Source organism: Lynx canadensis, chromosome E1, assembly GCF_007474595.2.
Source record: "Lynx canadensis isolate LIC74 chromosome E1, mLynCan4.pri.v2, whole genome shotgun sequence".
Lineage (NCBI taxonomy): Eukaryota > Metazoa > Chordata > Mammalia > Carnivora > Felidae > Lynx > Lynx canadensis.
This window is the reverse complement of record NC_044316.2, coordinates 48,886,602-48,899,568: the sequence shown is the minus strand read 5'-3', so window position 1 is coordinate 48,899,568 and position 12,967 is coordinate 48,886,602. Positions and strand designations below refer to the sequence as shown.

General features: G+C 45.3%; 1 long non-coding RNA gene across 2 annotated transcripts; it reads right to left on the bottom strand.

The window, feature by feature from the left end:
- Positions 1-2,773: 2,773 nt before the first annotated feature.
- LOC115500275 lies at positions 2,774-12,736 on the bottom strand. Of its 2 annotated transcripts, XR_003964495.1 has the most exons (4): positions 12,584-12,736; positions 5,776-5,919; positions 3,548-3,822; positions 2,774-3,460 (listed from the first exon to the last, which is right to left on the bottom strand). It is a non-coding gene; the product is annotated as an uncharacterized LOC115500275 (long non-coding RNA). The 2 variants fall into 2 exon arrangements; XR_004342922.1 differs by having other exon boundaries at positions 2,774-3,822.
- Positions 12,737-12,967: the final 231 nt, after the last annotated feature.

The following is a 12,967-nucleotide window of genomic DNA, read 5'->3' as shown; positions in this document are numbered from 1 at the left end:
TATTCCCTGTATAATGTACCACAATTGATGTAACCCGTCCTCTGTTGAGGCATATTTCATTGCTCTCCAATCTTTTGCTGTAAATGTACTCCTTTCAAATCACAAAAAGGTGCATTAACTTCTTCAGCTGTACATCACTGAAAGAAAAAAACTGCAGGGGCACCCGGGTGCCTCAGTCAGTTAAGCGTCCAACTTCGGCTCAGGTCACGATCTCACTGTTCATGGGTTCGAGCCCCACATCAGGCTCTGGGCTGTCAGCTGGGAACCTGGAACCTGTTTCAGATTCTGTTTCTGTGTCTCTCTGCCCCTCCCCTACTTGTGCGCTCACTCTCTCTCTCTCTCTCAAAAAAAAAAATAAACCTTAAAAAAAAAATTTTTTAAAAACTGCATTGTTTGATTCCTTGATTCTTTTGTACAAACCTGCAAGGTGAATTTTCACCGTGAACTCCTCACTGTTGCTGGGTTTCTGCCGCCCTACTGTGTTCATCTACATTTGATGGTAAAAGAGGCTTGAATATGTCCATCTCTTCTCTGTCACTTATTAGCCTGGTGACCTTGGACAGATTGTTTAAGTTTTCTGAGCTTCCATTTCTTTATCTTTGAAATGAGGTTAATAATTCCTACCTGCAAATGTTATTATAAAAAATAGAGATAATCTTTGGAAAATAGGGAGCACAGAGTCTGTGCTCAGTAAAGGTATATGTTTTTATTATTGTTGTTCTTGTTTGCGTGTGGATGTGTCTTGAGTGTAACAAAGTATTAACTTTTGGTTTGCTTTTCCGTCACTCATCACCCACTATGCATCTTGGCCGCCGCGGCGATGATATAGTTTTGGGAAATATAAACGTTTTATTTTTTAAAATTTTTTTTAATGTTTATTGTTTTGAAAGAGAGAGAGAGTGTGTGTGTGTGTGTGAGCAGGGGAGGGGCAGAGAAAGAGGGAGACACAGAATCCGAAGCAGGTCCAGGCTCCAAGCTGTCAGCACAGATCCTGACTCGGGGCTCGCACTCACCAACTGTAAGATCATGACCTGAGCTGAAGTTGGGCACTCAACCGACTGAGCCACCCAGATGTCCCGGAATATAAACATTTTAATAGTAAGCTAAGCAAAGGGAGATAACAGGGCGAATACAGTGTTTAAAGGTGATGTGGTTCAAAGGGAAAGAAAAGTAGTCCTCTCTGTTAATGTCAGTCATTCATTCTCAAAGGGTGCTTCGAAGACCTCTGGGGCCACCCAAGAATCTCTTGGGGCATCTGCAAAGTCAAAACTATTTTTTTTTTTAATTTTTTTTTTTCAACGTTTATTTATTTTTGGGACAGAGAGAGACAGCGCGTGAACGGGGGAGGGGCAGAGAGAGAGGGAGACACAGAATCGGAAACAGGCTCCAGGCTCCGAGCCATCAGCCCAGAGCCTGACGCGGGGCTCGAACTCACGGACCGCGAGATAGTGACCTGGCTGAAGTCGGACGCTTAACCGACTGCGCCACCCAGGCGCCCCAAAACTATTTTTAAAAGAACACTAAGATACTGTTTGCCTTTCTCGCTCCTATTCTCTTACAAGTCCACGTGATGTGTGACATCATCACCGGTTGAAGGAGGACGCAGATGTGAGAATCCAGCTGTCTTCTACTAAGCCAGACATTAAAAAGATTTCTTTTTAATGTAAAACAATACTTGGGGCGCCCGGGTGGCTCAGTCGGTTGGGCGTCCGACTTCGGCTCAGGTCGTGATCTCGCGGTCCGTGAGCTCGAGCCCCGCATCGGGCTCTGGGCTGACAGCTCAGAGCCTGGAGCCTGCTTCAGATTCTGGGTGTCCCTCTCTCTCTCTGCCCCTCCCCAACTCATGCTCTGTCTCTCTCTCAAAAATAAAATAAACATGGGGCGCCTGGGTGGCGCAGTCGGTTAAGCGTCCGACTTCAGCTCAGGTCACGATCTCACGGTTCGTGAGTTCGAGCCCCGCGTCAGGCTCTGGGCTGACGGCTCAGAGCCTGGAGCCTGTTTCCGATTCTGTGTCTCCCTCTCTCTCTGCCCCTCCCCTGTTCATGCTCTGTCGCTCTCTGTCCCAAAAATAAATAAACGTTGAAAAAAAAATTTTTTTTTAAATAAAATAAACATTAAAAATTTTTTTCTTAAGTAAAACAATGCCTCTCATGTCCCTGTTATTTTATTTGAGAAACAAAAAAAAATATGGGATGAATGTTAACATATAATGGGTTTATTATTTTTAATGATTTAGTAAATAAATATTTTGAACTCTTCTCAGTTTTCATTTCTATCACACTAAATAATGACAGATATGACTCACATGAACACTAGCCCTTTGGGTCTTCAACAACTTTTAAGGGTGTAAAGGGGGTCCCAAATCTCAAAAGCCACTAACATAGTTAGTTGGTGTTTGGTCAAGATACTAGCTCCATTTGGAAGACATCGTTGTTCAAGAGAGACAAGAAAATGACACTTAGAAGGAGTTAATGGAAAGCTAATTTTTGTATGAAGTTTTAATGACTGATTCTGTAAGTCAGTCAGTTGGCAAATATTCCATGAGCACCTATTATGTGGACAAGCATTGCTCTGGATGCCGGGAGAAGACACATAAGGCCCCGCTCTCACGGCGCCTGAGTGGCTCAGTCGGTTGAGTGTCTGACTTTTGATTTTGGCTCAGGTCATGATCCCGGGGTCATGGGATGGAGACCTGAGAGTTGGTCTCCACACTGAGTGTGGAGCCTGCTTTAGATTCTCCCTCTCTCCCTTGCTCATGTGCACTCTCTCTCTCTCTCTCTAAAAATAAAGAAATAATTAAAAAAAGACTTTTCTTTAAAAAAAAATACCCTGCCCTCATGGAGTTTACTTTCTAGATAGAAGAGATAGACAGTGAATATGTAAGCAAATAAACAAGGTAATTTTAGGTTGTGATAACCGTTTTAAAGGAAATACACAGGCTAATGTAATTAGAATCTCTGAGAACAGAAGGACTTGGCCTATGTAGGCATGGGAAACTGCATTCCTGGGTCAAGGGGACCTAAGAATCTATACTATGTTCATGGATTGGGAGAAAAGAAGAGTCAATGCACACAGTGGTGCAAAATAAGTGATTCTTGTCCTTGGTATGGGATAAATCTGTTTTTAAAGACCAACTCTCCCACCATTCTCTAGAGTTGCTGAAGCAGGATTCTTTCAAGAGCTCAGGAGAAAGAGATCCTATCAGGAATGCCAACAGAAGGTAGTGTTGATGTGCTCTGGCATGAAAGACAGAGGCAGGCAGAGCATTCCAGAGAGTGAGGTCAGACAAGGGTCATCTGTAGATAGAGGCTGACTTAAACCTCCACATATGGGAACAGATGCCTACGGAGAAAGTGGAGAAAGAGGGCCTAGGAAATCGCCACTTTAAATATTTTCAGACATGTCTCGTCCACTTGATATCTTTCCTAAAGGCTCTGAAACAGTCTCGGGAGCCAAACTTCTATAAAAAAAAAAAAAAAAAAAAAATTAGAACCCCACCAAAGGCTGTTTCTGACCTCAGAGAAATGATGAAAAGTCGAAGCCATACCCGGTTGAGACACGCAGCAGCGAAAACGCTCCGTCTCGTTTTGGGAAAACACGCCAGCTTCCTATTCCTCGTGCATATTTGCAATCAATAAGCAAAATCGCAGATCACGTACATAATAGGTAGCAAAATAAGCTGGTGGGTTCAGCGTTAGCCGGTGAGCACTTGCCAGTTCACGTTTCCATTTATAACAGAGGCTCTCACTCATCAGCAATGTGGGACGTGGAGCTGCTGAAGGCGGCTCAGCACAAGCACCAGCCTCCTTTCCGGTAGTGTTCCTAAAATTAAAGGAATACCAGGACATTCAGTCCAGCTCTTCACCAACTGACACATTTTTCGTTACATCTTACCTCCTCTCATGGCCTCAACTATTACCTCACCACCAATGATCCCGGATCTCTCTCTCTCTCTCTCTCTCTCTCTCTCTCTCTCTCTCTCAATCCCTCCCTTATAACGTACCCTATGCCCAGATATCAACTGCCCCTGAAACACACACAGGATCTTCCCAGTTTAAAGAAGCAAAGGGTGGGGTGCCTGGGTGGCGCAGTGGGTTAAGCGTCCGACTTCAGCCAGGTCACGATCTCGCGGTCTGTGAGTTCGAGCCCCGCGTCGGGCTCTGGGCTGATGGCTCAGAGCCTGGAGCCTGTTTCCGATTCTGTGTCTCCCTCTCTCTCTGCCCCTCGCCCGTTCATGCTCTGTCTCTCTCTGTCCCAAAAAAAAATAAACGTTGAAAAAAAAAATTAAAAAAAATAAATAAATAAAGAAGCAAAGGGCTCCGGTTCCCAAAGGACCTTGTCCTTTGCGTCTTTAGTTACGTGATTAGCACTGTTCTCACTCTAACAAGAAACCTGCAGAATGGAGATGCCCCAGCTGAACAGAAGCTGGGGTGTAATCATGTCCTGGGGTACCTGGAGACCATGTCCCAGCATCAAGGGGTCTTAGCTAGGAGAATAAACGATAAGAATGGAAAGAACAGGGGCGCCTTGGGTGGCTCAGTTGGTTAAGCGTCCAACTTCGGCTCAGGTCATGATCTCACGGTTTGTGGGTTCGAGCCCCGTGTCGGGCTCTGTGCTGACAGCTCGGAGCCTGGAGCCTGCTTCGGATTCGGTGTCTCCCCCTCTCTCTGCCCCTCCCCTGCTCACGCTCTGTCTCTCTCTGTCTCAAAAATAAATAAAAACATTAAAAATTTTAAAAAAGAAAGAATGGAAAGAACAAGCCAGAAAGGGCAGCCCAGGGTCTGCCTCAGATTGTTCCCCTGACTTGGCCCCGCCCTGGACTCACATTTCAGCTGTATGGGTTGAAGCTGGACAAGTTTCCATACGATACAAAGCTTTGTTGCCCACCTGCCAGAGCGTGACCCAGAATGGGTGTGGGAGCCTTGAAAATACAGCACGGCCTTGGTTCATTGCGAGCACTGGGGGACCCAACGCTACTTGGATGTCCCAAGAGCTTGCAACTTTGCAGACATGGCATAAAATCTCAGTGTTTTTCACACCCACGGGGATGGCTATGGTGATCGTGAAAAATAGAAACAGCAAGTAACAAATGGTGAATCGGAGCCCTCGTTCATTGCTATGGGAATGTGAGATGGCTCAGCCTCCGTGGAAAACAGTTTTGCCAGTTCTTCAAAAGTTAAATATACAGAAAAAAATATACAGGGCACCTGGGTGGCTCAGTCGGTTCAGTGTCTGACTTCAGCTCAGGTCGTGATCTCACGCTTCGTGGGTTCGAGCCCTGCATCGGGCTCTGTGTTGACGGTGCAGAGCCTGCTTGGGATTCTCTCTCTCTCCCCCTCTCTCTGCCCTCTCCTGCGTGCGCGTGCTCTCTCTCTCAATAATAAGTAAACTTAAAAATATATATATAATCCGGAATTCCATTCCAAGATATACCGAACACAGATACAATGGAAAGACGATCGAAAACAGGTCCTCAAATAATCGCGCACACGCACATGTTCATAGTAGCACTGTTCACAAGAGCCAAGAGGTGGACACAACTCAAATGTCCACCCGCTGACAAATGGATAAATTAGTCGTGGTAATACATATAACGGAATGTTATTCAGCCGTAAAAAGAAATGAAATACTGATACAGGCTACACCCTGGATGAGCCTTGGAAGCGTTATGCTAAGTAAAAGAAGCCAGATGCCAAAGGTCACATACCGTAGAACCTCATTTCTACCAAGCATCCAGCATATTTTCAAAAAATATTTGGCAATATAGTCTCTCACCACTTTCATGGACCAGACATTGTGTTCTACTTGGTACGCAAGACGTTTTAGCAGGGCACGGTATCTCTGCCTTAGACTCAAAGAATATGATGGTAGGAAGTCGTTATTTTGTCCAGCTCTTCTTAAACTTTGATCTACAAAACCCTAGGGGCAGATAGATAAAGCTGTAGGTCAAGACCGCCAGGTTCACCCAGTCGATGTTCATTTTCTTCACTTGGTGCAGCAAGGGAAAACGGACACCAAATGAACCACGGTGGCTGTAGGAAGGGGGTTTTCTTGTGGGGTTTTGGGTTTGTGCTAAGTGACTCTAAGGTGGGAAGGGCAGGGGATACAGGAATCGGGCCCGGATTGCCAGTGGCCGTGAAGTGGCGTGGTTTCATAACGGAGGAATGGAGCGAATCTGCGGAAGGTACTGATAAGAAAGAATTAGTCACTCAACGGTAGCTCCTTTGCAGTTGTGGTGTGGCCTTGGGAAAATCACTACTTTCTGTTGGCTTTGGGCTCGCGTCATTTATGACTGTCGGGAACATCACAGTCTGCTTATCAGCGCTGACTTTCGTTTCTCGGGTCCCGCAAGAAGGTAGTGGGTGTTGCGGGAAGAAAGAGATCTGTGTAAGCCTGGAAAGTCCTCGTTAAACAACGTTAAATAAACAATAAACTGGGGTTTGTGGAGTTTTTAAATGTGCTAAAGGGAACTGTGAATCTCCCAGGGCAGCTTTTTGTTTAATGTTTTGTTTATCTTTGAGAGAAAGAGAGTGAACAGGGAAGGTGCAGAGAGAGGGGCGGGGACAGAGGATCTGAAACGGGTTCCGCGCTGTCAGCACAGAACCCGACGCAGGGCTCGAACTCACAAACTGTGAGATCATGATCTGAGCTGAACTCGGACGCTCAAGAGATTGAGCCGCCCAGGTGCCCCTCCCAAGACACCTTTAATTTGTTTTCAGCACAGCTGCCTGAGTGATTCTGTTCAAATATAAGTCCAAATATCCAGTGGCTTCTCGTCCCTCCCCCACATGCCCAAGCATGACCATTCCGACCTCTTTTCCTATGTATCTGCCCCTCTTCTCTCTCCTCCATCCACCCTTGCCTCCTCCATGTTCCTCCTGCCAGGAATGCTTTTCCCCCTCATGTTCCCTTCTCTCCTTCAGGTCTTTGTTCAAATGGAACCTTCCAGCGACACCTTCCCTTCCTACTCTTTATCAAGCCCTCCTCTCCCCAACACTTCCCACATCCCTTCCAACGGCTTTATTTTTCTCCTTGGCACTCATGGCCATCTGAGATACTCTCCATTCTGTTTTCTTCTTGTCTCTGGTCTCTGTGCCCATACAAGCAGGGATTTTTATTTAATTTTCCCCATGGCGCATCCCCCAGGACTCGCAAGCATGGCGGGTGCATAACAGGCACTGAATAAAAATGTGTCAAATGAATGAATGGGCAACCCCCTTCTAAACTTCTGCAAGAGAGTGGTGAATGAGGTGTCTGTATCTTCCATGTATAGACAGGAAAGAAGTTCTGGAAGAACACACGAGAGCCTGGAACTCCTCTTCCAGGGTTTTGTGATTAGCTCTCCGTGTCTCATGAAGCCAGTCTTTCCTACAAGGTTGCTCTACCGGGCTGGAACTAAATACAGCAGGTCGCTAGATGGCACTGTTCACCAAGAATCGTGGGATTCTTAGCCGATGGCCTTTGAAATCACCTTTTCCCTAGAAGTGAAGAATTCCAAGGAATGGTTACCATTCTTTACACTCTCTCTTTAGCCAGGAGGAAACCCAGAGTCCCACGGCACCACTTACGAACTAGCCACCCTCGCCCATGAGCACAGGTTAACTAACCCTTTACCTCGGAGCAAAAGAGGTTCTTAGATACTTCTAGCAGTACCCATGGCAAGCATAAGCAAAGCTTTGCCCCCCTTGAAAAGGTGCCCTGCCTCTTACACTTGGCGCGTGGCCCTCTTGGCATAAGCCTGTCTCTTTCCCTCCACCCTTGCCTCTCTGTCTCCTTAGAGAATGGAGTTCAGGTCACACTGCCAGTTCTGTTCCCAGCTTTGAGCAGTCTGAGAGGAAGCATGGAACACAGGGTGACCTGGAAATACAGTGGAAGGGACCGAGGGCAAACTATATCTCCATCGCAAACAGCCCTAGGACCTTGAGCAACTTATCCAACATCTCTCAACCTTGGTTTACGCAGTTGTGCCATGGGGATAAAAATCTCTGGGACAGGACAGGTAATAGACATTAAGTGAGAAGAGGTATGAGGTTTCAAGCCAAGCTTTCTATAAAGCTTTGCTTTCCATTTCCAGATATCACCTATATTTATACTCTAAAACTTAAGTCGGGGCAGTTGGTTGACCTGATGAACACTTCTCTGCAATCCTGGCTGGTCTTAAGATGTCCCTTGGGGCGCCTGGGTGGCGCAGTCGGTTAAGCGTCCGACTTCAGCCAGGTCACGATCTCGCGGTCCGTGAGTTCGAGCCCCGCGTCAGGCTCTGGGCTGATGGCTCGGAGCCTGGAGCCTGTTTCCGATTCTGTGTCTCCCTCTCTCTCTGCCCCTCCCCCGTTCATGCTCTGTCTCTCTCTGTCCCAAAAATAAATAAAAAACGTTGAAAAAAAAATTTAAGATGTCCCAGTGAACAAAAACTCCATGATGAACCTCCTCTCTGCATCGTCTTGACTAATAGATGGTTAGCTCAAGTTATGTCTGCAAATGCACACACAGAAAGCTACTGTCTTCGTGAACGTCAGCCGATCAGCAAGTATTTATGGACAACTTGTAATTTTGCCTCAGTGTTTTAAGAAGATTATTCTGGAAGCAGAAATAAGAGAGCCGGGAAAGAGAATGCAGTCAAAGACACTGCAGTTCACTCTTTAATGAAGTACCCTTGTTTCTTGCTCTTGAGAGGAAATATGGAAGTCAGGGACTATTAGAACGGCTGTTGGCTTTTTAATTGATAAAACCAGAAATAATGGTTCCATTTGGGGAGCAAAGGCACATAATGGGAACTGTTCATTCATGGCAGCCGTGCTTTACCACGCAGATTGTGCCAATGATTAGTAACAAAAAAGCCCAACTGTGCCTGCTGTTTAGCCATACCTCCGGCCGGATACTTCCTGTTTGCCAATCTGACGGGATCACCTGCTTTCCCAGAGATTACCCTACATTTCAACCCCTTACCTTCTACCCCAGATCGGTAGGGCTGACTCCCTGAGCTTGCGACACATCACCCTTCCCTCTCCCTACCCCCCAAGTCCTACCTATTCTACACTGTCCCCAGAATCTCCCTCCTTTATTCTTTTCTTAAAGTTCCACCATACACTTGTCTCTTCCGGTTCTACTCTTTCTCAGCTCACGTTCTGAGTGCTGAGACGCATCAGAAAAGGAAAAGGAGCTATTCCCTGTGGTTTGATCTTATAAAAACAGAATGGATTTCATGAAAAGAAGAAGTGGACAGGAGTGGTATTTGCTCACCTCGTACTCACTCTAATTATAGCCAGTTGGGTGTTATGGGCAACCATATTGGGTGACATGAGGGTTGCATCAGACAGGATGTCCCATTTCCAACTTCCCCTGTTCATGCCCTATGCATTCCCTAATCAGCATTTTAAAATTACAACCTGATTGCTGAACAAATAGGAAGTCTCCCCATTAGCTGAATTGTGGCCTGCAATTTTGTATATTACCAAGAACACTTGATTCCCAAGCTCAGCTTTATTCTTCCGGATTTTGCTGACTTACTGTTTCCCCAGAAGTAATGGACATTTTGTTTGAGAAAAGATAGACATTTAGGAAATTTCAATTGGAAGAAAGGCAAAAAGCTGAAATCTTGTTTTTCTTGCGGTAAAGTGTCATATTCCCCTCGTCCTCCAGATAGCCTCGGCTCCTGTTATGTAGTGTTGAAATTTCTGTTCCAAGAATGTGGAAGGATTAGGATGCCATAAACCCAGGGTTTAAATCAGGAGTGTCCTCAGGGCGCCGGGGTGGCTCAGTCGGTTAAGCGTCCGACTCTTTTTCTGCTCTGGTCATGATCTCACGGTTTGTGAGATCGAGCCCCGAGCCCAGCTCTGTGCCGACAGTGTGCCCAGCCTGCTTAGGATTCTCTCTCCCTCTCTCTCTGTCCCCGCCTCTCTCTCTGCCCCTCTCCGGCTCACGTGCGCACGTGCACGCTCTCTCTCCCCCACAAAATAAATAAACTTAAAAAAAATAAATAAATCAGGAGTTTCCTCTCCCACGGAACCTAGAACTAGGACTCAGAAAAAGAAAAATCAGCCTGATATTAAAGGAATCCAACACCTTCAAATCTATTTGCAGCCTTTTCTTTAGATGTTTATGCTAGTAAATTTCTGGGAATTATGCCTCACACAGAGGTCACACACTGGACCTCCACAAACCACATCCAGCCAGCTCGTATATTTAATTTGGCCTTCACAGTGTTTTTTAAAAATAAGAATTGGTCATCAACCTTTTAAATTTTTACATAAAATATAGGTTTATATAAAATAAATAGTTATGTTAAATTTATTTATATAAAAATACAGATTTCTGTATCGTCTTGGGAAAAAATAAAACCGGATGAGGCAGCCCTGGAATGTTATTTCCACATGGGTAGTGGTGGATGGTGGACCATTAACTCAGTGGGAAACATACAAGGGGGATCATTCACGAAGGGTGGGGCTGGAAAGATGATCAGTTTTCTCCCGGACGTACATCTCTAGGCTTGAACTGGAATTCCAATGAGCATTCAGTTCACCTCACTCCCTAAATACCCGCCCAAATATCTGGTTTCTGAAAGCAGCACCACGAGCTTCCACTTTCCCAACGGCGATCCTAACTACGGAATCAGCGTGGACGTTTCCCTCTTCTTCTCTGCTATACCACCCCTCCCCCATCAGCTACTATCTGTGGTTTATTCTCCCCAAACTTTACTGGGCAATAAGATAGCTACCAGCCGCATGAGCGCTTAAAAGGTGGCTTGGTTAAATGGAGATATGCTCTAAGAGAAAAAGATACATTGGATTTTAAATACACTAAAAAAATAGTACTTTAAACTAGCTGATTAAAATTAATTAATTAAAACAATAAATAAACTAGCTGGTTAATAGTTTCGCATGGGCGACCCATTAAAATGAGATTTTTGACATATTGTGTTAAAGATATTATTAAAATTAATTTACTTATCTCTTTTTATCTTTTCAAATGTGGCTTCTAGAAAATGTTAAATTACATATGGGGTTCACATCTGTGACTGACATTACCTCTCTTTCTTTCTTTCTTTCTTTCTTTCTTTGGTTTGTTACCTTTCTATGGGACAGCATTGCCTCAAAATAGCTCTTCATGTGACATGTTAGTGGTGCTAATTATAGCCACAATGGCAATCATATTACAATACATGAATGTCAAATCAACATGCTATACACCTTCAGTTTACACAATGTTATATGTCAAATATATTTCAACAGAAAAAAAAATTTCGCTTGGGTTTGTCTTCAACTTTCTAGCCTTGCTGCCATGCAATAGTTCGCATCTCATATCCCTTTACTCCTAGAATTTCACATCGGCCGAGGCTTTTTCCCCTTCTAATCTGTTCTGCACACCCTGGCCAAGTTTATCTGCCTAAAACACGGCTTTTATCATGAAACCCTCCTACTCAAACACTAACACCAGCTCCCAACTCTAGCCTATAAAGTCCGAACTGTTGAGAGTAACAACTTCCACTTTACAAACCGAACTTATTCTGTCCTTTATTGAATTTTCCAAACAACGGAGCACCTAGCCTACCAGATTCCTGGTTTTCTAAATGCCTGAGCCGGGGGTGGTGAGAAGCACTTTTGATCTTAGAGGTTACAAAGGTGAAGCAGTTAAAGCATCCAAACAGAAGCTCTTTTCGCTTACGATAGTTTCTACAACACCTCACAATCGACTGAACAGCATCCGCGGATCTATGAGCTAAACTATTTTAACATCAGTTGAGAGAAAGAATAGCCTGAACTGAACAAACTGTTACATTTGCATTTTGGAAAACCCAAACTGGATATGCAACTAGAAAAGCTTAAATGAAATAATGCGCTTCACTCATCCATTATAGGTCCAAGCTTCCAAAGTGTGTGTGTGTGTGTGTGTGTGTGCGCGCGCGCGCGCACGCACGCGCGCACACACACACACGTATATATAGCTTTGTCACAAAATAAATTTTAATAATGCCATTTTGAAATACTGTGGTATAACAATTAAAATGCCATCGCAACTTGAAAAGCACGAATTAAAAATTCATCAGGAATTATATAAATCCAAAGCCAGCAGAGCTACTGATTTATAAAGTGTGTTGGGTATTCTACAAGGCAACTTGAATTTAGCTTGGGAAGAGAGACTTGTCAGGATTTATCTCAAATATGTGAGTTTTGAATTGTGCCATCTTCAAGACCTCATCCCTTTCATCAAACACGCCACCTTATAGACATTTTCTTCCTTTTTTTCCCCCCCAATTATAGATCAGATAGGTTTTGCCAAATTCCCTAGGAGAATTTCTTGGTGCACGAAGCTTGAGACAAATCCACATTCTACCATTTATTCTGTTACTTCAGACAGATTACTTAATTGTTCAGTTGCTCCTTATTAAAACTGGGCAGAAAGTATATATTCTTGTTTTATAGGAATTCTAAGAGATAACATACACGGTTAGCACAGCGCTGGGCATGTAGAAAGAGTTCTCAACAGCAGGGCAACCGTGAAGGTAACATGCGATCTGTCTGGCTTTTCTCAAAGCAGTTTGAAGACTCTGTAAAAGGGTGGGGCTTTGGCGTCTCACGCTACTAACCTCTGTAAGTTTAATAGACGGAGAGCTACATGCCACAGGGGTCTGGGTGGGGTGGGACGGAGCGCGTCCGCCCGCCCCCTCAGCCGCAGCAACACCGCAGATGCCAGAAGGTGGCCACCAGGTCGGGCCTCAGTTGCACTGGCTCTTCCGGACTTCCGCTTCGCAGCCTCTGGCAATGAAAACACTACCACGTGGCCTGCAGCCTTGCGTCACCCTCCTTCGCCCAATGGAGAGCCGCGTCGCTGAGCTGGGGGCGGGTCGCTACCAGGGCGGTCCAGCCCACAGCTGTCGTCAATTGGCCAAGGGGTCGCGGCGGCGTGGACTCATAGCCAATGGCGGCCGAGGGTGGGGACCCCACCCCCTCGGCTGCCGGGTTTGGCTCGG